General features: G+C 34.2%; 1 protein-coding gene across 5 annotated transcripts in view; it reads right to left on the bottom strand.

The window, feature by feature from the left end:
• The window catches only part of ZFYVE9 (zinc finger FYVE-type containing 9), a 127,593-nt gene that overhangs the window by 97,566 nt on the left and 2,593 nt on the right, over positions 1-27,434 (bottom strand). The window lies entirely within an intron of this gene.

Raw genomic sequence — 27,434 nt, 5'->3', positions numbered from 1 at the left:
TCCAATGTCTTTAACTATGTTAATTCATAAAAATACCACTGATTTTATATGACAATAGGCCTTCCAAGAATCTAGAGCTACCAAAACTGCTGCTTAACAGGAAAAGTTGTTAGTGTGATTTTTTTTCTCTATCGATACAGAATTCCTAAAATGGTATTAAAAAGATTCCTGCTAAAATTTTTATCGCCAAACACTGCTTTTCCCCCAGGTGGAATCTCTTATGATTCCTGTTTTCTTCCACTGCTTAGAAGCAACAACTCTATTAACCCAATTTTATCTTTTACTATCAGGGGTATGCAAAAGACAAAGCTTTCTCAAATGTTATTTCCTCCTTCTATATATATATGACAATATCCATGAAGTTACAGTAGTCCAACGAATGCCTCTATAACTGCTCAGAGATAATTCGAAATTCTTTAAGAGTCTAATTTAGCCTTCAACAAGATTAGTAATAGAAACTAACCAGAATAAAACTAAGAATCTCATATTATCTGTATAAAATATCTAACATATAGTCATAGAATTTTCGGAATGAGAAAGTATGTTAGAGATGATCTAATGAACATCACTTAATTTTAAAGATAAACTGAAGTACTAAAAGAAATTTGCTGACATTTTACAAACATAATATCATTATCTGATATTAAAATTATGTGCTTATTAAAAAATAAGAGAGTAAGAAAAAGGCCTAAAATTCTAGAAACCAATAAAAAATATAAAATGAAAATCACTGGTGAAAGGTTTTCCCATCTTGAGAACTTGAAAAAAATATGCACATGCTATATACTCTAAATGAAAAGACCTCTTGATACTAAGAAATAGACTTGCATCTATCAAAAAGAACTAAATCGTATCAGAAGTAGGAAAGGGCTGTGTGGGGTAGAAAAACCAAAGTCAAAATGAAAATGAGGCAAAAGTGAGGTCCTCTCCTTTAATACCTAGCTAATTAAAGATTTTTTAAAAACAAATAAAATTAACTTTATAGATTCAAAGTCAAATCCTATACATGTATGTATATTTTAATGTATGATGCAAGTCCCATAACATCGTGTAACTGTCCCAAATATCATAAGTTTTTCTTCTGTTATCATATTCCTCTGACTTTCCAGCCTAAGCTGGAAAAGCCTCAAGCCTGGTTCAGTCCAACTGTCTACCTATAGTCACACATTCCCCTACGCAGCTTAAATGTGACTGGGTGAAAATCACACAGATGGCAAACTGGTCTCAACTTTACATCTATGACTTCACACTACATTTTCCTTAATCATTCTACTTTCAACTCTGTACATGCCTAGAATATCTATCTATCTGTATATGCCTAGAATGTCTATCTCCTCCACTGGACTGTGAATTCATCGAGAACAAGGGCTCTGTCTTCATTCTCTGTAACTCAGAGTGTACCTCATAGTGCTCAACAGATATGTCATGAAGAAATAAGTTGTATAAAATTAATGAAGTCCATATTTAAGTAATCAATCTCATGGTGATGATTTCTTTCTCCCTAAGAAGTATTTGTGAATGTATATTATAGGTGAGAGGAACAGTAAGCAAATACAAGAGAGAAATAAAAAAGAGAAATTCTCTAGTGGGAGAGAAAAAAGTGAAAAGAATTTAAATAGGAACGTTCATCATTATTATATAAACACAGATCCTTTGACATAATAACTAACTTCTAGAGATTTATCTTAAAGAAATAACTGGATAAACAGAAAAAGTACAGAATAAGTTAACTCTTAGACTGATGTTTAAAATAGTAAACTACTAGGGAAAATCTACATGTCACATGAGAGGAGCAATTTATAAAATGGTACAAATGGTTAAGACTCTATATTTGGGGAAAAACTTAAAAGTTTTTAAAAATATCCACCAAAATATAATAGAGAATCTCTCAATTAGTGTATGAGAGATTTACATTGTTTTCAAGCCTCTATAGTCCTAATTTTTCTTAGGATGAATGTATGTTACTTATTAATAAAAGGAAAAATACATAAATTTAAGATATATGAATTTCAATTAATAAAAACCCAAGCTACTTAAATTTTTACTTTCAAGTATGAAAACTGATAAAAGAAGGAAATAAGAAAGACGAAGATTTAAAAAAATTATCTCCCTAGGATATATGATTAAATTTTAACTATACTATGGGGGAAAAGAAAGAAGAATCATCTAAAATTAAGATACCAAGATTTTATTTTTTAAATAAATATAAGGAAAATGACATTAACAAAGATGTTTAAGATATAAGATCAATTTACAGGAATCTCTGATGTGGACATGTTTATAACATAAGAGATTTGTGAAGGTAATAATTTCCAAAATCCTGGCCAAAAAAAAAAGACAAAATGAGGGGGCTAAACTAGACAAAAATCTCAGTTAAATATTGTTTTCTATCTTGGCTCTGGTTAATTCTGTTCATCACAGAATAAAATTAGTATCTGTTTAGTAATCAAACTTAACATTTTCACCAGGAAGTTTGGCAAGAAATTAAACTCAATATGTACAAAATTGCATTCAATATTCCAAAGCCCTCTTTCTTGGTTCCCTATCCTAGTCTGGGAAGGGTTCTCAAGGTAGATGTGGCAGATTATATTTCCAAAGATGGCTGCTACAACAACTCCCATCCCACATGATTTTCTTACAAGAGTGGTGAAATCTATATCCCCTTACTCTAAACCTGGGCAGATTTTCATGACTACCCAACTAAAAGAGCAAAACAGGAAGGACACTAATGGTAACTTCCAGGGCTAGGTCACAAAAGCTAATACAGTTTCTGCCTGGTCCTTTTGAGACACTCACTCTTGGAATCCAGTTATCATGACAGAGAGACTACATTGAAAGGCCACTATGTAGGTGACCTGGCCCATGAACCTCACATATGTGAATGAGCAAACCTCAAGATGACTATTGCCTCAGCCACTGTCTGGCTACAACTGCATGAAGACCCTAAGAGACAACCACCTAACTAAGTCCAGTTATTTCCCAGAACCACAAGAGATAATAAAGTTGCTGTTTGAAAACACTATGTTTTGGTGTAGTTTATTATACAGCAATAGATATATGTAACAGTTTAGTAAGTCGTTACTCTTCAACCCAATCTTATATAAACAGTCTAAAGAAAAGGATTAGAACCATAAGAGAGACGGGGTAAAAAAAGACACACTGATCGCAGCCTCTCCTTTACTGAGCAATTTAATGCTAACTCCAAATTTGCAAATCCTATTCAATAAAACAGACTTTGGACTTCTTACAGTTTAGGAAATATCTCATTATTCAAGAAGCTAAAGTGGGGGCGGGGGGGGGCAGGCAGGGGGAGGTTGTCCTTACCTTCTACTATAGTTTATCAAAGTTTTTCCCTAAACATACAGTACTCTACTACTAAGAAGAGTTCTAGTAAAGTTCTGATAAATGTATTGTTTCCCATTACATTAACTTTCCAGTACCATTTTAGTACTCCTTATAGATTAGCATCCCAGGAACTCATTTAGCTAGCCAGCTCCTAAATGAGTCTATGCATCATTATCCATTTGGCTCACTAACCTCAAAACTTGAGTGCCCTTCTAGATACTACCTCTCCTTCTCCCCACCTCTACATTCAATCTAACACCAAATCTCATCAATCTTCCCTTTTAAATCTCTCAAATCCATTCACTTCTTTCTATTCCCACTGCCATATACCACACTACCATCTTTCTGTTGCCCAGATTTTTGCAAGAATCCTAACTAGTCTTCCTGTCCCATACCCGTCTTTTATCCATCTAGCCTATTCTCTATACAAATACAAAACACAAGTCTGATTATATTATTTTTGTACTTAATACCATTCAATAGTATCCTATGGCCCTCAGAATAAAGTCCACACCTCTATAACATAGTGCTGGTTTCTGTTACCTCTCTAGTATGACACCTTCCATTCTCAAATTTTTGCTCTATTCACTGGTCATCCTGATCAACTGAACTTTTGATTCTCAATCTTGCCCTTCTCCATTCCTCAAAACAGGCCTTTATACTGACACATGGATGAACTTTGAAAACATTATGCTAAGTGAAAGAAGCCAGTGAAAAAGACCACATATTTTATGGTTCTATATATACAAATTGTCCAGATAGGCAAATCCTGAGAGACAGAAAGTAGGTTCGTGGTTGCCACGGCCTAGGGAGAGGAGGAAACAGGGAGTGGCTGTTAACAGGCATGGGGGATAGGGGTGGGGACGGGGGAAGTGGGGATCGGGTTTTTTTGGGAGTGAAAATGTTCTGGAATTAGACATTGGTGATGGTTGCACAACCCTATTAATAGACTGAAAACAACTGAACATATACTTTAAAAGAGTGAAATTTTATGTTATGTAAATTATATCTCAATAAAACTTGTTATAAAAAAACAAAACAAACCAGGTGTTCACTCATTATTATTAAGGCCTGAAATACTCTGCCCCTGACACTGTTACCTGACTGATTCTTACTTATCCTCTTTATCTTACCCTACACAACACATCTTCAGTGAAGCCCTTCTGATCTAGGTCTGGGATAGGTGGCCCTTCTTTCTTACATATATTTTGCTTCCTCTATTACAGCAGTTATCAACTGAATTATGAACTTTTTTTTAACTACTTGTCTCCCCCTTACAGGCTATTGAGGTTTTTCCGTATAGGGATGCTTCTGTCTTATTTATCATTACATCTCTAGTATATGGCATAATGTTTGGCACAGAATAAATGCTCATAACCACTTGTGACACACAGTAAAATAACTAAAGAACTTACTTGCAAAGTACTTCTACCTAGGAAATTGTTCCATACAAGAGTTGTGCTGAGACTGTTAAGGCTCTAATGTACTTACTATTTTAAAGTTTATTAATACCAATATAAAATCATTAATTTGCATACTGAAGAACTGTTCAAACTTAAACCATGTTTTATCAAGGCTTTTTATCCATAATCACAACTCTTCAGACAGCTCGTATGAGTCTGATTACTTACCTTTAAAGAAAAAGTGTGATTCAAGGGTATCTATGAATGCAACAATGGAATATCCAGCAAAACTGGTATTTATGCTTGAATTCTAAATCAAGCATTACTAACATGTAATAGATCTGTCTGTCTGACATTTAATCCAAATGAACACCTTTATGAGTAGTCATTGGAGCTTGGTGAAAGAACACTGGAGGAAGACTGGCAATCCAGGTTTAAATTTATGCTTTATCATTTAACAACGCCACTGTTTTCAGAACAATGTGTTTATATAAAGTGCCTTGCTTAGATCTGATATATAAGTGCTCAATAAATGGTATCTATCATTATTCATAGTCAAAAAGTAGTTTGTGTGAAAGAATTAGAAGAGAAAGGCAGTGTGATTTGAGCCATAAAATAAACTAGCAAACTAGTTTGTTTACACTTAATAACCCATCAGGGCCACTGGTTTTAAGTGATCGATTCAAATTTGAACAATGAAAAGAAATATAGGAACAAAAAAGTAACCTTGACTGTTTAACTTTCTGAAGAGGCTAAGTATATTTGATCCTAAAATAAAACCTTTTGAATATGAACACTCACTCGCTCACAGTGGCAGAAAAAAGAAATGAGATAATCTTTGAGAAGAGCTTTATTCCTGCAAATAAAGACCAAAGTACATTAAGAGAGCAGGATCTGGGAAGTTGACATTGTTGCTGCCCCACAATTCACACAGGGCTTCAATTTCCAGGATATCAATCTGGTATCTTTCACAAACACTGAATTCTTGGTCAAGAGCTAGCAGAACCAGGTAGTTGTTTCATCTATTAAACACTAATCGAAAAGCACAGTAGTTTAACAAATGTTAGGAAACATGATAACAACTGTATCAAGTATACATAATGCACTCAAATCTCTAGAACAGCAACTGATTTGAGAGTGGCACAAAAATTAAGAACAAGTATAATTCTCATGTTTGGAGTAATAAGATTCAAGACCACATAAGTGAATTTATATGGCACAGGACCAGATACTATTTAGATCTACAACATCCCTAAAGTAGCATATAAACTATTTGTTCATGACTGAACCATTAATTAACTTCATATGTCTAATTTCTAGACAGCAGATATCTAACTGGATTATCTTTGCCAAGAGAATCTAGAGTTGCCTGCCTCTCAACCCATATACACACATAATTTTTATTACAAGACAAAGTGCCATGTTCAGGGGAAACCTAACAACCTAACCAGTTAATTAACCTGCTTTAACATGTAACAAAAATCTTAACAAAAATATCCCAATAGTATGATATAAATTGAGACAAACAACATCAAAATCAGTTTCAATCTACATTGTATATCTAAAACTTCCAAGATCAGACACTAACTCTGACACTATGATTTACAAGTATACATCTATCCCTCGATTTACGAGGATTATCTGTTCCACGTGTCTTTTTTTTATACAGAAGAAAACCACGTAAAAAAAGAGTCTGCCAATACGAAAAAAATTACTGAAGAAATAGTCTGATATAAAGTCATAAAAATATTTCACTATTTCAAAAATGCTAATGGAAATTCAGAAAAAATAAATAAATTATATTTGCTGTCAGTGTCTATACTGTAATCTAAAGCAATTAGTCTTTTTTAATTGGCACAAAGTCACTATCTTCATTGCTCGAAATATTTGGAAGTACTACTTCAGTTTCATTATTTATGTTTGGGTGATCTTTTCCAACTCCATCTTTTGCTAAGTTTTCATAAATTCTATGATAGTCACTACAACATTTTAAAAAATCTTTTTGAAATTTTAAGGCTTGTTGGATGTTTGGATCAATATCTAGAATTGCAGTTTCCAGTTTTGTGGCCAATTGAAGAGCTTTGTAAATATTTTCTGGAGTGAATGAAACTGGTTCAAGGTCACTGCCGTCCGTATTCATTGGTAGGATGGGTTTCAGATATTAAGTGAATTAATTCATTATCAGTTAATTTATGATCAACCATTAATTCATTAATGTCACCTACATTTAAATTGTCAGAGCCTTCTTCTTGAATTTATTTAATAAATTAATAATGCCAGTTAATCCTTCTTCAGTTGTTGGAACCATATTCCCTGGAACAACCACTTCTGGCCATAATGCTTTCTAGCAAGCATTTATATCACTCAAAGCTAAAGCAATATTCTTGATACAACTTAAAACTGTGTATTTATTCCAGGCTTCTGTAACTATAAGTGATTCATTATCTTTAAGTTTATTAAAAAACATCATTAAAACTCCATTTAATATGATTAATCTTAAAGGTGGAAATAACAACTTGATCTAAAGGTTGGATCAAGGAAGTTGTATTTGGTGGCAAATATTGTATATGACTTTTATATATGGATGTTCTAATTGCGTGGATGACCAAATGCATTACCTAAAAGTATTTTAACAGGAAGACATTTTTCCTTCATATAATTTTCAGCTTCTACAGCAAAACGTTTGTAAAACCAATCCCGAGAAATATCAGTAGTCACCCATGTTGTTTTGTAATCCAATCAATGGGAAGATCATTAATAATTGTGTAAGTATTAGTTCTTTGTACGTTGCTGTTAAGCTATTGTTTTTTATAAAGAGCAGTTGCCAATAATGGAAACGCATAAAATGAGACTGTGTAAACACGGGGGAATATTTACCACATGTAAAAAAAAAAACTCATGTTAAAAAAAAAAGTGTAAATTGAGGAATGGGAGTATAATACACAAGCGATAACTTCATTAGGGGTAGGGTCCTATCATCTGGATCACTGTAGGTAACAGACTGACAGGAAGATATAACTTGAATACCATAGAATGTGTGCACCAATAGCAATAACAAGAGAATATGTAAAGCAGAGTTATGACTCACCACTAATCCAATCACTACAAGTGATGTGTTTCACATACCAGTACTATTGGAAAACTAGCCAGATTGGTAGGTATACCTTAAGAACTGCAGTAAAATTAGATACTAGGTATGCTCCTGTCTTTATAACTTTTTGTGAACATTTAGAGCGCTATATTTTACTTTTAACGATGTCAAATTTAAGAAGAGCATAACTAGAAATTATATCAGCCAAGCTTGGGATGCTGAGTTAGATGAAACAAGTCCATGTGCAAATTACTTGTACTATAAACATTACAATATTATTCAATGACAATTCAAAGAAAATCTCTTAACTGTAGGTGCTCTCCCAGTGCTATCTTTGGCTCCCTTTTCTTCTAAAGTCTTCAACTACCCTCTCCATTTGAATGACTCAGATTTCTCTAATCCTCACCTCTCGCTTAAATTCCAGAATCAAAGCTTCACCTACCTGACAAACCACATCTCCATCTGGATGTTTCACTACACCTCAAATTTCAAAGTGAGTGAACCCTTCACATGTAAGAGGAATATTTTCACAAAAGCTGCCAACTCTCAATGTCTCCCCACTCAGTTCCAAGCATGCCCCCATTCTTTTCTGGCCTCTTTCTCCATCTTGGCCACATTCAATTATAGATCACATTCTCCCTCTTGCTGAAACTCTTCTTCTATGTTTTATGTGACACTAAAAATTATGATTTTCTCCTACTTCTTTGACATCTCCTTCTCACTTTCATCCAACTCCTTCTCTTCTACCTAATCTTAAATGTTAAAATTACTCAAGAGTTCTGTACTGTCCTCTTTTCTTGATTTATATTCTTTTCCAAAGGAACTCTATTTACCATTGCCTCAAACGCCATCTGTTAACAAGTCCCAATTTCCTTTTATCCACTTCAGACCTCTTTTCTGGGTTCTAAACCTATACATACAGTGCCTATTCATTGTCTCTGTGTCTCACAGACATTTCAAACTCATTATGTACACCTACTCTCATACTAATCAACACTGTTTCTTCTCTGTTCCATATATCATCTACCCAACTGCTCATGATATAGTCATTCTCTATCCCTCCTTCTCCATGATGCTGACCATCAACATTCAATTAATTCCTAAAATTGTTGAAAATCCATTTACTCTACCTACAACCACGACTTTGGTCTAAGCCACCATTTTTCCACAACTAGATACTTAAATGATCTTTTCAATGTTCTATTCTTATCTACTTTGCCACATCCTCCCCCAACCCATTTTCCACTCAGCAGTTACAGACATCTTTTAAAAGAGATAATCAGGTGATTATTCTACTTGAAATTCTTCAATTGTTTTCTATTGCACTTAAAATAATACCAAAACTCCTATGACTTTATAAGGTCCTGCATAATTTAACCCCTGCCTAACTCTCCAGCTTATTCTTTTGCTACTTTCCTTCCTATTTCTCTCCATCTACACTGACATCTTCTTAGTCCTCAAGAATATCATGTTCTTTCCCACCTCTGGTCCTTTATTCATAATGTTCCCCCTCCTTGGATTGCTGTTTCCCACTCCTCTGACTCTCTGGCTAATACAAACTCACTCAACCCCCAGGTCTCAGATTAAATCTCAAGTTTTCAAGGAAGCCCCCCTTTGACCCATCAAACTAGGTTTCCTGCATAGCTCTTATAACTCCATAATGATTTCTGTCAAACTGTAAAATATCAGCTGTATGATATTAGCACTCAAATTAAGGTGGTAGAACACTTACACTTGTTGGCTGAGAGCTTCTGCAACATGATATGTTAAGGTTCACTGGCAATAATGTACAGTACAATCTGACAAGTTAGAACTCAATGAGAGTGTAGGAGTACATCCAGAATAAGGACAAATGTAAGAATACACTGAAATAGATTGTTTCATATAGCCTTTAATGTCACTGTATTTAACAAAAACTTCTATAAAATAGTTAATAAATCAACACTCTTTTGTGAGGGAGGAGGGGGGAATAATATCATTTATTGTCCATTTACTATGCACCAGTCACTGTTCCAAGTGCTTTTCAGGTATTGAACTCTTAATCCTCTTAACAACCTTAAATAGTTAAGTATAGAATTAAGCCCTCCAGAATGTGCATATACCACAAAGAACATAGATTTTGTCTTAATTTTCCTTGTTGTATCACTGGCATATAGAGTAGTACCTGGAATACAGGAAACACTCAAATATTTGTTGAATGAATAATGAGAAAATGAAGGCAAAAAGAAGTTAACTTGCACAAAGTAACTCACAATAGCAGAGCCAGTATTTGAACCCAGGGAATCTGGTTTTGTGTCCCAGACTCTAACCACTGGTTATGTATATATTTGAGAACAACAATCCTCTTTCACTGTTTTGCTAGTAAAAGAAAAAAAGAGGAAAAGTCTAGTTTAATAACATATAAATACTAGACTATAGTCTGTCCGAAATTATTAATGTTCCCACTACAAATAATAGTACGCAGAGCAGGGAAGAGATATAGATCAACAGGGTACTATAATAGATTTTTTTAAATTGAAGTAGAGTTGATATACAACAGTATATCAGTTTCAGGTGTATAATATAATGATGCAAAATGATCACCACCGTAAGTCTATAACCATCTATCACCATACAAAGTAGGATGGATTTTTAAAATATATACATGTCTACTGTTACAATATATTCCTACACACATTATTTAACATAGCATTATAATCAATCAGCACCAATAGAGCAGTGTGAAATAAGGCATGTATGTACATCTAGATTTGCCAGTCTTTTTAAACAGCTGAATAGCATTCCATTATACGGATGTACTACGATTTAACTCTCATCCTTACCAATAAACATCTTATTTTCATATTTTTATAATTATACACAACATAATGAATCTTTGTACATGTATCTTTACACTTTAATATATAACAAATCACTAAAAGTAGAATTTGAAAGGTAATATATATCTCAAATTTTAATAAATATTGCCAAAATTTCCACCAAACATACTATGCTGATTTATAATATTTCCCCAAAAAGTTGAAGAATTTTTTCTATAAGCTCATAATTACTGAGTAACATCAATCTTTGCCAATTGCACAGGTAGGAAATGGGACCCAATTTTCTTATTTGTATTTTTAATTATGAATAAAGGCTGAATATCTATTTACAACTTTCATATGTTTATTGGCCTTTCAACAAAATACTTATAAATATTCTTTATATATATATGTTTAGAATCTTTGTCCCAGTTTGTTCTTTTTTCTACACAGAAATCTTACATTTTTAAGGAGTCAAATTCATCATTCTTCTCTTTTGCATTTCATATCATACTTCTGCATTTCATATCATACTTAGAAAAGCCTTCCTCATTCCAATAATATATTCACCCATGTTTTCTCTGCTATTTTCATGGTATTTTTTTACTTTTCCATCATCTAGAATCACAGCTTTATTTAGTTATATTTAAAAGTTATATGTAGCTACATAACTACAAATATGTTAGTTATTTATAGCACTGGTAAGCATTTACATTTTCCCTTATTTTTCTACAATTATCAAGAATGCAACCATGAATACCCTTGTACATACCTCCTTAGTTTATTTAACATGCGCATTAAAAACTGGAATTACTGAGTCATTAGTGTGTGTCCTTTTTTTTTTGATACTAACAAATTATACTCCAAAATGGTGTGCCTAATACATTTTCATTGTAAAAATTGATTCGACATATATTTAAGTGTTTTCTCTGTGGCAGGCATTGTTCTAGAGGCTGAGCATACAGCACGATGGTAACCAACACAGACAAGGGCACTGCTTTGGTGATTAAGAGTGCTCTAGAGACAGATTTGCCAGAGTTCAAATTTGGGCTCAACCAGTACTAGATGTCTGACCTTGGTCAAGTTCCTTGAGAGCAGTAATAAGAGCACCTACTTCACAGAATTGTGCCTGCCACAGAGAAAGTACTCAAAGTCTTCTTATCATTATTATTTGAACCTACTATTATCAACCTTTATTTTTGCCAATAATATAGTATTTCATTATTGAATCATTTCTCTGATTACTAGTAAGACTGACATATTTTTACCTTTTGTATTTCCTATTCTGTGATCTTTTCAAATCCGTTGCCCTTTTTTTCCTGTTGGAATATTTGTATTTTTCTTAATGATTGAACAGTCTTTACATACCCTGGGAATTAATCCTTTGACTGTTAAACATGACGCATATATTATTTTCTAGTATGACACTTAAGCTCTGACCCACAGGCTATCAAGTTCATTTGTGAACAAGTCACATAAGAGAATTTCAGGTCCTGCTCTCTCCTTTAAAATTGTTACTAATTGTTTAGACTTAGGGGAAGGAGGTAAAGAAATACTCTCCCTGCAATGCAGAGTATAAGCTAAAGGCTTAGAGACAGTTTCTGTTATTCACTCTTGTCTCCTAAACACCTGGTATAAGGTCTGATACATAATAGACTCTAGATAAACAAGTATTGTTTGAATGAATGCAAAATCTTCTTACTAAGTTACAAGCTCCTTGTGAGCAAGGATGGTGTCATACTTATATAGGTATCACTCCCACAATGCCTAACAGAAAGAACTTTTACACAGAGGAAGCATTCAAATGTTTTTACTGAGTAGATCGCTATCTCTGTATCTGCATGAAAGTAGCTGAGGTAGTCAATGTAAAACATGCAATCCCTTCCTCATATAAAGATTACTCACTGATTTGTAACTGCAGATAGCTCTGTACAGGGTTGAGTATTGTTTGGGTCCCTTTATCTTAAATTCACCATCTGTTAAATCTTTGTTCAAGGAGGGGATTAAAAAAAAAAAAATAGGCCCACTGTTACTGTATGTGCCCTGAGCCCATCTAAGTGCTGCCGAGACCATGTCTGTGCAATATCTCTCATGTTGTAGTCTGTCCAAAGCATTTCTTCTCACTGCATTATTTAAGAAAAAGTCCATTTCAACACACTAGACACAGACACAACTGTTTGAGCCTCTTGGTTTTTTTTCTCTTCCCATATGCCCTGCCTGTTAGAGCTCTGCTTTGCTAAATGCTGCTAGACTGATTACTTTCCAAGATATCACTCTTGAGGATCTAGGCTGATAGTTTCATGTGAAACAATAAGACAATGTAGTGTAATGGAAGAAGTACAGGATTCTTGGAGTCAGGTGACCTGGAACTAAGTGCTGGCTCAGCCATTTACTAACCATGTGACCTTAATATCCCTAAGTCTCAGTTTCCCTCAGTTTTCAAATGGAAATAATACCAGTATCTAATCCACCTGAGTCACAAATAAGAATTATAAAATTAGATCACGCAAAAATATTTATAAAGTATTCTACAGATATATATCATTACTACATAAAATACAGCTCAAATATTCAGTAAAATGACTCCACCAGACAATTCACTTCATGATAGCAAGGATCAATCTGACAGGGTTATGGCTGCATCTACAAAGTCTGATGTGTTTGTTAAATGAAAGACTAAAAGAATGATAGAAAATGAAAAGAGCATTTACCAGTGACCTTAGTCAAATTAATAAATCTGAGTTTCAATTTGCTCATTTGTAAAGTGAGAGAAATATCACCCATATATCAAAGGATTGTTATGAAGATTAAAAAGAAATAACATCCATAGTTCTCTATTTGCTTCTTCTTCCTAAGCCAGATATGATTTAGGGCTTGGTTTTATGAAAGGTAGATACTGTTAATAGTTTAATAATAATGGGTACTGATTTAAATTCTTCCAGAAACAGTCAAGGAACATTACTATCATCTGCCCTTTAATCTCAATAAAAATACATTGACAAAGTAATTAAATACTGTATCTCAGCAATGTTTAAACTGCTACAGTTCACTGTGACTCTCATGCACATAAACCCTTATAATGAACCATTGCTCCAGTGAAGTTGTCTTCTCAGAGACAAGTGCTTCTTTATGTAATTTATATTAACAATTATGTATATAACTAGTCAAAATTATTTAAGCATCAAAGCAATATCAAAATAAATTCCATTTATTGTTCACAGCATATATGATGGGATCAATTTTATTTAGTTATCAAAAGTATTAACATACATAGAATCCAATCCATATTATGAATCAGAATTAAAGCTATAGTACCTAACAACATAGCCCCAAAATACATGAAGCATAAACTGACAGAACTGAAATGAGAAAAAGACAATTCAACAATAATCGTCCTAGGCTTCAATATTCCACTTTCAATAATGGACAAAACTAGGGTGAAACTTAGCAAGGAAATAGAAAATGTGAACATTATAAGCCATCTAAACCTAACAACGTCTACAGAACACCCCATCCAACAACAGCAGGATATATATTCTTCTCAAGTGCACATGGGTCAAGAGAGACCATAAATTAAGCCACGAAACAAGTCTCGATAAATTTAAAAGCACTGAAATCATACCAAGTACGTTTTTTGACCACAATGGAATGAAATTAGAAATCAATTAACAGAAGGAAATTTAAGAAATTTAAAAATCTGTGGAAATTAAACAACTCATTAAAAAACCAATAGGTCAAATAATCAATCACAAGGAAAATTAGAAAATATTCTGAGATTAATAAGAATGCAAACACAACACACCAAACTCTCCACCTTAAGAAATTAGAAAAAGAGGAACAAACTAAATCTCCAGCAAGCAGAGGAAGGAAATAACAAAGATTAGAATGGAAATAAATAAAATAAAAATAGAGAAAAGCAACAAAACCAAAAGTTGGTTCTCAGAAAAGATCACCAAAACTGACAAACCATTAGCTAGACTGACTGAAAAAAAAGAGAGAAGACTAAAATTACTAAAATCAGAAGTGAAAGTGGGGCCATTAATATTGACCTTACAGAAATTATAAGATTATAATTTATAAGAGATTTTAAAAAGGATTATAAAAGAATACTATGAACAATTGAACATCAACAGATTAGACAGCCTAGATGAACTAAATTCTAGGAAACTACTAAAACTGACATAAAAAGAAATGGAGACTCTGAACAGACCTATAAACAAGAGATTGAATTATTAATTTTAAAACTTCCCACAAGTTAAATTTTAAAACTTCCATAGCAAGCCTAGGTGGTGTCAATGGTGATTCCTATAAAATATTTCAAAAGCAAATTAATATCAATTTCATAAACTCACTTCCTCCAGCAAAAAAACAGTAGAGAACACTTTCCAATTCATTCTATGAGGCCAATATTACCCTGATACCAAATCAGACACAGACTCTTAATAAAACCACAGACCAATATCCCTTAGGAATATACATGTAAAAATCCTCAATGAAATAACAGCAAGCCAAATCCAACAATATATACACATACACAAAACATTGGCCTTCATGGAGCTTACATTCTGATGGATGCAAATGGATAATAAACAACATAAACATGTAAAATATATGATACACTAGATGATGCACGTTAAGGAGGAAAATAAAAAAAGGAAAGATTAGCGAATACAATTTTAGACAGGGGCAGCCAGAAAAGGTCTCACTGAGGTGACATTTCTGTCAAGATCTTGATATCAAGAAGAAACTCTACGAATATCTAGAGGAAGAGAGTTCCTAGCAGAAGGAATGGCAAGGATTAAAAGTAGATTAAACGAGGGGAAAAGGAGTAAATGAGCGTGAGAGGTTAGTGGGGAGAGCAGGTTAAGGCTGGGCAACTGCCAATTATTTCTGACAAAAATCAATGCAATAAAATTTCAATATACTAAAAGAATCTTGATAATCTATCTAGAATTTGCTATTAAGGAACCTAATGTGTAACAAAAACTTCATTTGTTCCTATTTTCAATTTTCACTTATAAAGGATTTTAATAATAGTTTCCCTAAACGAGGACTACACTAAATGAAAAGTCCCACATCACTCCTAAGGCAGCTCCAAATTTCACACGGAAACCACTGTTTTAGGTATGATGACAAAACACATAAAATACTACAACAAAACTAATATTTCTGATTGCTTTCATTTCAAGAATCTGCTGAAAATATTCCCTAATCCTAAATTTATTTGCCTTTTCCAAAAGGAGCTGGAGAAACAGATTTTTTTTGCAAGAATCTCACAGGATTTTAATGTCAAAAGATCAACTGCTATACTTTGAGGTTGTTCAGAGTAAGAAAATATGCAATGCAAATCTTAAAACTAGTAATTTTTTTTAAGACATCAGTGTAGAATAGGTGTATGAGCAAGCAGTAAAGTATTCAGACTAAAAACATGGAAAGGTGCAGGTTAAGCACTATATTATTAAAACATTTTAAATGATTAAGTCAGTTAAATATTCAGTGGAGTTTATCCAACCAGGTTATTGAATGTACAAAAGTTTAAAAACAAGCTAGGTAGTCTTATAAAGTTCAGGCTCCTTAAAATCATCCAAGCACAAAATGGGATGAGCTTAGCTTATTCCAAGTGGTTCTCAAAGTGTGGTCCACAAATTCCTGGAGATCCACAAGACTCAAGAAGTATATGAGGTCAAAATAATTTTCACACATATATAGAAACATGTGTACATCTGAAACTAATACAATGCTATATGTAAACTAAATCTCAATTTTAAAAAACTATGTTCATAATAACACCAAAACATAATGTCTTAGTATGCCTTTTTCACTGTGTTGACATTTATATGTATGGACACATTTACACATTGCAAAAGCAATGGTGAGGAGAACTGTTTGCACCTTAACACAAATCAAGGCCGCAACACCAAATTGTACTAGTCATATTCTTTACTGCCATGCACTGGATTTTCTTTTTTTTTTAGCCAGCTTCACTTGATCAATGAAGCAATAAAAAAAAATCATTAATTTTATTAAATCTCAACTCTTGAGTAAATGTCTTTTTAATATTCTGTGTGACAAAACAGAAAGTACAAATAAGACAGTTCTGATGCATACTAAAGTGTGATGGCTGTCTCAAAGCACTTGCACAATCATGTCATATGTCAACTAGCCACTTTTTCCATGAAACATGATATTTAGTTCAAAGAAAAGAGGGAGTTCAAAAGAATACAAGTAGCAGAAAGGAAATCAAAGAGGAGATAGGTAAAATCTAAGATATGCTTCCAGCTTTCCAATAACTGATAGGATAGCCTAGAAGACAACTAAGTTTAATATTATTTATTTATATGTCTGTCTCTTCAATGATTCTTATCACAATCATCCTATGTTCTAGGAACTATGCTGATTACTTACTATTATTGAACTGACTCTGAAATACTAAGCTTTTCTGTTTTAAGAATCCACAGGGTTCTAGCAACGTGGTACTACTACCAGCAGAATCCTAACAGTACAAAGAAAAGTGCTCTGATTGTAGTAGCCAAAAGATTGCTGTAGATAGACATATCCTATGAACTCGCCCTGTGTCTCCCCTTTATTTATTCTCAATAGTGATTCTGTAGACCCTACTGACCATATACAATCATATTTTTTTCAGATTTCAACTGATTTATTCTGTTTCTTTCCACACATGCACACATCTATCTATATGCAGGCACACATACAACACCTTCCTTAGCAGATTGTTCCGGGCTCCCATAATCCTTCCAGTGGAACTTTTATTTCTCTAATGCAAAGTCAAAGAAAATCAATGGAGCCCTCCAAGTTGCTTATTTTTTTCCCCTGTTTAATTACATTACTAGCTCCTCCAAAAGTGATGATGGACATTTTATTTCTGACTTTCATGGGAATTCTTTTAGTTTTTCACCATTAAGCTTGATATGGATTTTTTATAAGTATATAATTAAAAACAAGAAGAGGCCAGTCGCTCCTTAACACTGTTGTTATCGTTCAATATTGACCTATTCTTAATTTTTTAAATTTATTTTTGTACTGTGGTAAAATAAATATATAACAAAAATTTACCATTTTAAACATTTTTAAGTATATAGTTCAATGGCATTAAGTATATTCAATTGTGCAACCATCATCTCTATCCATCTCCAGAATTTCATCTTCCCAAACTGAGATCTATATTTATTAAACACTAACCCCCCATTCCCCCTCCCCTAACTCCTGGTAACCACTCCTGTCTCCTCAAACTTGACAATCATTATTTCAGAAATGCTGAGTGACTTTACCAAGGTCATCTAGCTGATTTCTGGTAGACAAAAGTCAAAAGTAAGCACTAAGTGGTGATCATCTGTACCATTTTCATTTCCTTTTTTGCCTGAGGGCCTAGCCTTGGTCTATTGAATTTCTTCTACAAGATATTTATTTGACAAAGTCTCTTGCTATCTTTTAATGGATAACTGTAGAAATTTGGATCATACATCAATATGGTTAATTAATTCTTATTAGGCTGAATAGTGTTGACTATAAATTCTTAATCTGAATGGCATGGCCTAGAGCTTGATTCTTGACCCATTCTGTTCAACATATTTATTAATGATTTGGATGTGGCCATTTGTAGCACAATGACGAAATCTGTGGTATGATATGAAAAAAGTGTGACAGCTGGATCTGCTAGATCAAAGAATCAGCATACAAAAGATCTAATCAAATTAAAATGAACTAAATCTAACATGATGCTTTATAGAGATATATGGTTCTATATTTGTATTCAAAAAGACCTAAGCTATTGAATGATCTGTTTTGAAAAAAGCCATCAGGGAACAAGCTAATGTAATCTCAGACTGCACTATTAGAAATGTACAAATTGGGGTCAGAGGGATTACACATTGTATACTGTACTGATCTATGGCATAGTTCATCTCAACCAACATTCACTGAGCACCTACTACATGCCCGACCCCACTTGAAATGCTGTTTTTAGTTCTAGTTCTAAGCACAGATTCATGTCACATCTTGACAAACATTTCCAAGAAAAAATAACCAAGAAAGTAAGATGTCTAGAAGTTTTTACTTATAAGGATAAAAAGCAATTTAGGAAAATTTAATCAGAAGATAAGTATAACACTAATACCTAACTAACATTTACGTGTGGCAGGCATGGAGGTGTGTCACTTGTGTCTCCTCTCAAGAGATAACAGCCATTCAGCTGCTGGGCATGCAATTAGCTGACAGCCTCCAGCTGCGAACCCTTGAGGATACCAGGCCATCAGTCTAAGACCACTCTCTTCCTGGGCAGCCCCAGCTAATGACTGATTACAGCACCAGCACTAAGGCAAGGCATTGCTGTCAAATGCAGGACTCCTCAAATGAAGAATTTTTGCTCCAGAGTCTTCACTGGGTCTGAGACTCTCCCCATTCATTCTATTTTCTTCCCTCTTTCCTGTCACAGGAGTCCACCCCCATATACTTCTTACGTTCCTAACTCTTATCTTGGCATCTGCTTCCGGAAGAAGTCCAACTGGCACAGCCGGTACCAGAAAGGGACTGAGAAAGCAAAAGGTAAGATGAAGTTTGGAAACTAGATCACTAGCTGTCCCACTGGTAATGAGAATCTCATCCATAAGGTAGTATGTGAAGCATGGACAATCCCTGGCACAAGCCGGTGGCCCAAATGCTAAAACTTTCTTGGGAAAAGTGCTAAAACTTTATTGGGAGAATGTTCCCAGAGAGGAACACGCTGAATGGTGTAATGATTCCAATATTTGAAAAGTGTGAAGGAAACAATGCATATAAGAACAATGAAACCGGCTGGCTGTTATGCTGCACTAACTCCCTAGATAGGGACAGGTAATGAACTATTGGAAACTTAAGTGTGAAGGCCAGAAGGCTCTCTGGTAACTCACAAAGAAATCTTTATCACTTGAAGTGGGAGAGCAGGAAAAGATGAAGACCAAACTCAGGATAGTTAAAGACTGCAATGCTTCAAAAATGACTGAATGCTCCTCAAAGACAGATTTGTTGTGCCAAGGTTAGGGTTCTGGTTTGGAAAAGACAAAAGCCAGTTAGATGAGACAGCTACACCTAAGATGGTCGCCCCCTAAAACTTTGATTCTCCAGACCCCTCTGACCCCTCAGAGTCTGCAGGGTTAACGTTAGCACTTCCCAATGTGCTGGAACATACTTCAGAAGCCTCTTACCTACAAGGCAATAAGAGCTTTCTTGAGGGTCTGCCTCCTACCTCCACTCCTGGTTGCCATGATAATAACTAATGTTAACGCTGCTAAGGACATGTTAGGCCTGATAAGGCAGCAAAGAGACAAGGAGGTATGGGTAGAGGCAAATGGAATGGGCGCAAAGCATAAAAATCTTTCTCATATGACAATGCCCACCAGAAAGCATCCAATGCAGAAGAGACACTGAACAAACAAGTAGACAAAATGACTCAGATAGCTGACATTAGTCATACGAGAACTGGCATAATGAGGACATAAATGGATTAATACTCACAGGAATAGATACTTATTCCAGGCATGGGTTTGCCTTTCCTGCCCAAAGAGCCCTAGTCACACCACTAAAGAAGGACTTACAGAGTACCTGATCTACAGACATAGAATCCCACATAGCATTCAAACAAGGGAAACACTTTAGGGGAGAAATTGGGGTAGTAGGCCCATAACCATGGGATCCAACGATCACATAACAGCACCACACAAAAGGGGCCAGCCTTACAGAGCGCTACAATGGCCTACTGAAGATACAGCTGATGTACCAGTTCAGAGACAACTGCATGCAGTATATGTACTGACTCAGAGCTATGTGTCCAGTAGGAAGAACACATGGATCCAAGAACCAAGGGGTAGAAGCAGAAATGGCCCCCACTTACCATTATTCGCAATGATCCATTAGGGAATTTGTGTTTCCCATCTCCACAATGCTGGACTCTATGGAATGAGAAGTCCTGGGCACATTTTTGCCAGGAGACACATCAAGATCATACTGAACTACAACTTACAGGGGCAGCCTGGGCATTTGGGACTCCTTGTGTCCCAGGACCAGGTAGCAAGAACAGTAATCACTATTATCATATGGGGTAATTAACCCTCATCTTCAAAAGTAGGGCTGCTGATATATAATGGGAGCAAAAATTAAGTGCAGAACTCATATGATCCATTTGGGTACCACCTGATACTCCCCTGCCCAACTGTGACTGGGAATGGACAAATGCAACCACTCCAGCTTAAGAAGAGTATGGTTCTCAGACCCCTCACAAACGAGGGTTGGGTCATACCACCAGGCAAACCACCAAGATCAGCAGAAATGATAGCTAATGGCAAGAGGAATTTAGACTGGATAGTGGAGCATGTGAACCAATGAGACCAGCTATAGAGATGGAGGCTGAAGCCTGTCTCACTAACCTACTTCTAAGTTTCCCATCAGGAGGAGAAGTCCATGGAACTCTGGAGGAACTGCTCTCTGAAAATGTTTGGACACACAGATATGTGAAGTACACAAAATGGACTGTGGCAGTCACTTGGATCTCCCTTCAAAAAAAGAATGTGCACTTAGGTGCAAGAAATACAGTTAGCTAACAACTTCCAGCTGCACATGTTCAAAATTCATCTCGGCTTTCCAGTCCAGCCATACTCTTCTTGGGCAGCTCCTAGCCAGTAACTAAACATGGTGGGGATAGTAGAACCTGGCCATTTCTTCCCAATACAGGACTCCTCTAACAAGCAATTTTTGCTCTGGAGCTCCCTGTTGAATTGGCTCCCCCGCCCTCATATACATCACAGACTGAGGCTCTCTTAGGTCAATGCAGCTTCCTCTCCCTTTCCTTTCACAGATATTTCAATCTATCCCCCAATAAAATCTCTTGCACTACTAACATTATCTTTTTCCCAAGAGACCTAAACCAACACACTGTAATTAGTTCTTCATTTAACCTACTAAAGTAGTATTGTTATTCGTATTTTACAGATGAGAAAACCAAGGCACGGAAAAGTTAATTAACTTGCCCAAGCTCACACAGTAAAAGCAATGGAACTAAAATTTGAGCCCAGGCAATCAGACTCCAAAGCCTGGGCTTTGAATCACTATGTTAGAGAAAACAAGGTATCCTTGTCATCATCTTCAGATATTAACGTGAGAGTAAGTACTCTTTATAATTTTTTAGAACAAAAGAAAAGGATAGATATGAGAAAAAAGCAGCTTTCTGCATAAATATAGCAGGAAAAAAAAAAGCAATTTTTCTAATAAATAGCAGTAACTGACAAAAGAATGAGGTCTTTCAGGAAGTAAGCAGGGCCTATCTCCTGAGAGTTCAGTCATGGATATTGTGAGGGTAAGGCTTTATAAAACAGGTAAAAGCTGATCTAGGTCAGTAAAAGGTGTACTACTAAGTATTATGTAGGGAAAAAAGGGTTCCACAGCCATTAAGTTTGTGTAATATATTGCTGAACAAAATTAAACAAGTTTTACTCCATTTTAAAAATACAAATGTGTATTTGCAAATCTCTACCTGAGAGATATAGTAGTATGCTGAAAAACCCAAACTTATTTGATTAAAGAACACTTCCTTGCTCCTAGTGTAGGATGATTTCTTCCCAAAGTCAAGATTCACTGATCCAAGGACTCTAGAAGAAGCTAACAAGAAAAAGGATGGCAATCTTCTTTAACAATTTTCCAGCTGGTAAAGACAACATCTGTCTATATGTCAATGTTAGTACCTCCAATACCTTGAGGGTAGGAAAACTATATATTTTCTCGTTAAAATGCATTTCATCTTTTTCCAATACAAAATATGCCCTCCTTTGCTTTATCAACGAACTCTGTGAAGATCTACAATAAGTGGTCCACATTTTAATTACTGAAATCTCACTTTCTTAGCAATATAAAAGCTTAATTATTTCAAGTGTGCTACTGGTGATCTAGTTATTGGTTATTTTCATATAACAAAGCTCTAGATGCATTTTTCTCAACTACATACACACTATCACAAGAAAGATCAGAAGAAAGGGGGTAACAGGTAGAAAAAGAAGAGGCCTCAGTCAAACTATTCATCCAGCTTATTTCCAGAATTTCTGTGTTTTTATTCAGAAATATATTCTCCTTATTATAGGGAAAACTTTTATAAAAATTACAATCTCTTTGTCTTGGTTCTCCTATCTTCTCTGCCACCACCCATAGCCCACTGCCCACCCACCCTGTTATGTCATTTCTTTAATGACATTTACTCACAACTGCCCGGTGTTGTCTACATGTCATCTCTATCTCTTCATTCAGTTCTTTAGAAACACTGAATACAGTATTAAATGTGGAACGGAACTTAACATCTAGTCCACCACTCTTTCAGATGAGAGAAATGAAGTCCAGAGATCAATTATTATGTTTTTCTAATAACAGCAAAGTAGGCATTTATCTGCTTCAAATATAATAGTATATGAGTATATTTTACCACAATAAAAAAAAATTTTAAAGAAAATATCAGTATATGAAAGCTGAAGTTCCCAAAGTGTACACACACACATACATACACACACTTTTTCATATTTAAAATGCTACATACTAGTAGTATCCTTCAAAGGCAAATATCCACCAAAATCAATCAACGAAATCTGTGCTCTCCTTATATGAATACTTCCTAAAGCACTGTGGAAAATCCAAAGATAAAACAAACACGGAATACAGAGGTGAAGTTTTCATGACGAAAAAGAGTGTGGACTTATAGTCAGATATGGTTTGAATCACTGATGTGGGCTTATGAAAGTCAAAACTCTCCAAGCCTTTTAAGTATCAGAAATAACATACATGATACACCTAGCAGAAGGTAGCACTCTATTAACAAAGCTTTTATATTACACAACACAAAATTTAAAAAATTAAGGAAAACTTTGTAAACCTGGAATCTTAGAAGGACTGGATAGTGGGGCATGCAGAAATGGGAGTGAGGAAAGATCAGGTTAAAACAAAGTCATGAAGGGGTATGCCATATTAAAGAATCTCAATGTTGTTTTTTTAGACATTGAACAGAAATTTCCAAGAATGTCCTCATAATAATCTCAAAAACAATTTATCTCAGCTATAATTAAAAAACAAAACAGACTATGGGCCATTGTTTTTACATCACCAGAATCACAAAAAGGTCAGACAATATATGTTTAAGTTTTAAGATTGTTCTCATAGTGGCAGTGTTTTACTTCAATTACTTTTTAGGGATTGTTTCTCTTGTTTAATTGAAAATTAAAAATGGAGACTAAAGTTTACATAAATCCTGACAGAATGCTTTCAAAAAATTTTGATACTGCTTGCTCTTTATTTTAATAATGAGAATTTTTACATAGGCTCTGCTGTACTTTGAAATAACTTAAAAAACATATACCATTTACTCTTTATCCATTTTAATAAAAGGATTTGAGGCAGATAAACTACCAAACTTTTATCACGAGAGGTTAGGAAAGAACCATATTGCAAGTAGAAATGCAGTCTTTTTCGTTAATCCCAGCAAAACTCCAGAACTGCTATTTTTTGTTACTTTATATAGAAATTACAGCATCCAAAGCAACTAAAAGATTGTATAACCAGTGGAAGCTTTTCAGCTCACTCCGTTCAAAGTCAGCGTTAAAGTGATGCTGACTAAAAGTGATCATGATCAAGGAAAATACTGTGGTCCAAAACTTGCACTTTGTTTACTCAAACAATGGTTTCCTGCAGTGTTTACTATTTTGGGATAACTTTAAAACATTACCAAGTCATTACTGCTTACTTTGAACTATGTCCTACAAAAACCTCATAGAAAAGCTTTAATACTTCAAATGAAAACAAGGGGACTATACTACATATAAGAATGAAGAACAATGACTAATGTGTGTATGCAGAATTAAATATCATGGAGAGGTAATGGTAGTCCTTAAAATCTGTCAGTCCTGAATGCTTAGGAATGTTAATAGCGAAATATGCAACTGGATTCTAAATTTTTAGAAATATTTTATCAGTTTAAAAAAAACAACTAAATCTAAGGCTTATAACTGCCTTTTGTTAAGCAATATTCTTAGAATATAATCTTTTATAAGCTGAAGTCCCCACACCACTATCCCCATTACCACCCCATATGGCTACCCAGTTCCACTGAGTTCTGCTTATGAATGATGGTTATGATGATGAATGAATAAAACATGCTACATCTATACAGTGGAATATTATTTGGCAAGAAAAAGAAGTGAAGTACTGACACATGCTGCAACATGAACAAACCCTGAAAACATTATGCTAAGTAAAAGAAGCCAGTCAAATATTGTATGATTCCATTTACATGAAATATCCAGAATAGATAGGCAAATTCATAGAGGCACAAAGTATATTAGTGGTGGCTTAGTGCTGGGAAGATTGGGAGGAAATCTGGAGTGACTGCTAATGGGTATGGGTTTCATGATGAAAATTTCTAAAATTAGTGGTGATGTTTGCACAATTCTGTGACTATACTAACAGCCACTGTACTGTATACTTTAAATGACTATACTAACAGTCACTGTACTGTATACTTAAATGTATACTGTAAATTGTATGGTATGTGAATTATATCTCAACAAAGCTGCTATAAAAAAAAAAGAGCCTTACCTAATATTCTAAATTTAATTGAAACATGTGTTCTTCACTTCACATTTTACAGCCTCTCTACAGTTAATATAATTTCAAACTGCCAGAAGAACTCAAGGCTGAATATATCCAAACTTTATAAAAAATTCTAGACTCATTTGACCATTTTCTTAGGTCCTACTTTGTAAGACTCTTTCCCTCGAAAGGTAATAAATTTCCATTTTATTTATTTTTTTAAATCTAGGTCATGAATTTACTACTTCTATATTTAAAAAAAAATGCAACAAAACTACCATCATAGATATTAAGATACATATTCTTAAGTATATATCATCATAAATAATGAGAAAAGATGACAAATCACTATAGAATTAGCAACTAAAGAAGTAAACAAGAAGTCAAAAACCTAGGTCAGCAAAAGCACATTTTAAGCTTAAATGAATGTAAGAATTTTAAACTAAAAGAATTTATAGAAAAAAATTTGAGATTTTAAAAATAGTTCTGTAAGATAAATCCTTGATTGCCTCAAGATCCCCATCAACACTCATTAAGTTCTCCTTTTCCCTTGCCCAATATGAATTTAATGCCTTTTCTTGATTTCAATGTGTCCACAGAGATTTCTCCATCTTTATCTTATTTTATTAAAGGTTCTCAAAAAGTATTTCATAAGTACAAAACATTATATACTGTCCTAATTTTACTAATAGTTCAGTTCTGTAAATGGGTTATTTACAATAATTCAAAGAAAAAATTAAGTACTACTTAATTTTTAAAATAGGAAATATTTTATAGATAGCATTTTCAAATTATTTTATTAAGTAAAATGTATTATTATAAAGTGCAAAGTATTCTACTAAATATACAATAAAATGCTAACTCTACTGACATCTTGGTTCCTCCTTATTTTAGCCATCTCTAATACTTCAAAATTAATCATGCTGATTTTATTTCTTAGTAGTAAACTATATAAATAATTAATGATCTTTCAAGCGCTTTCAAAGAGAAGTAAACAAGAAGTATATTTTCCATTTCCAGAGTAACACTGACTTACTAGGACTCCTGGGACTGAATCGTAGCTTTGATTTACACACTATATCACTGAATCCTTACAATAATTCTATAAAGTGGATAGTACCAGCTTCATTTTATAGAAGAGAAAATTGAGGCTTAAAGGGGGTAAGAAACTTGTTCAGGGTCATACATAGGTTATAAGACTGGAATCCATATCCAATAGGTTATAAAATACAGCTCTAATCTACTGTATTTTGTAAAGTCTATGTTTTAAAGACTCTTTAGTTCTTAAGTAACACAAGTTTAATAAACTGACCTCATTTTTTGAAAATTAAGTATATGAACTATGTCTATTCAGTAACTGCAACTATATGTCTCTATTATATACTAAGTGGCTCTATAACATAATTAAAGTCAGGTACATACAAGAAAAATCAAAGATTATGTAAAACTCAAAAAATGAATAATGTGTAACAAGAGTACCCTATACACAGGAAAAAGTTAATTTTTAGCTAAAAATTAAAGAAAATATGTGTAATAAGTTAAATTAAAATTGTTTTCTATCAAAAATTTCTAAGAATTCCAAAAGTAGACTCATTCTCTAAAAAATTAAAGCTACCAAGTTTTAAGTCATACAGAAATTTCAATGCCTGGTTTTTGTTTTCTCCAAAAGGAAAAATGGAAATGAGTTCATTTAATGAGCTAACTGCTTTTGATTACTTTTATCTCATTGGAACCTGTGCTACTTCCCAGTGAGATGTGCTATTATTCCAATAATATATACGAAGAAACTCAGGATCTAAAAGTCACATTGCTCTAAGAGTTTAAGGATGCCTGCCCACAACTGATGCCGCACTGTGCACCACATAATGCAATTCACAACCATAAAACATACCACACACATATCATCTCATTAGGTACATAAGAATTTAAGTTAAAATCCAGGCAATTATCTTTTTAAAAAGCTGTGTGCCCTGCAACCAATCTGTGTCCAAGCACATAAAGGGACCAAATAAAAGTTTACTGAATGGAATGAACAGTGGTAGCTTAGCAACAGAGGAAGAAATGAGATCATCTCCTCTCATTCTGTCTTTCTAAAGAAGTTAATATAAAACTCACTTACCAGGCAACGTATACAATTTCCGCCTTAAAAAATAAAACACTGAATCAGGAATTGGAAGAGAAAGGAAA

This window comes from Pteropus medius, unplaced genomic scaffold (genome assembly GCF_902729225.1).
Source record: "Pteropus medius unplaced genomic scaffold, Ma_sr-lr_union100, whole genome shotgun sequence".
In the NCBI taxonomy this organism is placed as follows: Eukaryota; Metazoa; Chordata; class Mammalia; order Chiroptera; family Pteropodidae; genus Pteropus; species Pteropus medius.
Note: the sequence above shows the minus strand (reverse complement) of the source record. Positions and strands in the feature narration are given on the sequence as shown.